The sequence below is a fragment of the Sinocyclocheilus grahami genome, unplaced genomic scaffold (assembly GCF_001515645.1).
Source record: "Sinocyclocheilus grahami isolate Dianchi unplaced genomic scaffold, SAMN03320097.WGS_v1.1 scaffold886.1, whole genome shotgun sequence".
Lineage (NCBI taxonomy): Eukaryota > Metazoa > Chordata > Actinopteri > Cypriniformes > Cyprinidae > Sinocyclocheilus > Sinocyclocheilus grahami.
In genome coordinates, this window is record NW_015506065.1 from 187,999 (window position 1) to 188,490 (window position 492).

At 61.0% G+C, this 492-nt stretch overlaps 1 protein-coding gene across 1 annotated transcript in view; it reads right to left on the reverse strand.

Moving 5' to 3' along the window:
• LOC107563685 (potassium voltage-gated channel subfamily H member 5-like) overlaps nucleotides 1-492 on the reverse strand; it is a 114,242-nt gene that overhangs the window by 85,140 nt on the left and 28,610 nt on the right. The gene's annotated exons all lie outside the window — the stretch shown is intronic.

Sequence of the window (492 nt, forward strand, 5' to 3'; positions counted from 1 at the left end):
GAGTTCATGAACGGCCTCCTTGGCCGTGGCAGGACAGACAGCGAATTCATGGACGGCCTGCGTGGCCGTAACAGGACAGGTGGTGAATTCATGGACGGCCTCCGTGGCCGTAACAGGACAGGCGGTACAGGGCAGACAGTGAGTTTGGAAGTGGACGCCACCACCTCAGGAGGTTCTGCAGTGGACGCCACCACCTCAGGAGGTTCTGCAGCGGATGCCTCCACCTCAGGAGGTTCTGCAGCAGAAGCTACCACTTCTGGAGGCACAGGAAAGGCCCTTGAAGCGGACTCATGGACAGGAGAGGCCTCTGGAGCGGACTCGTGGACAGGAGAGGCCTCTGGAGCGGACTCGTGGACAGGAGAGGCCTCAGGAGTGCAGTGTGCAGCCCACATGCTCAAAATGGCGACCGCCATTACAGGAAGGGCCGCAGAGTGTGGCATGACCTCTAAGATGGCAGGGCTTGAGAGTGCTGACGTCGCCGGGATGCCTGCA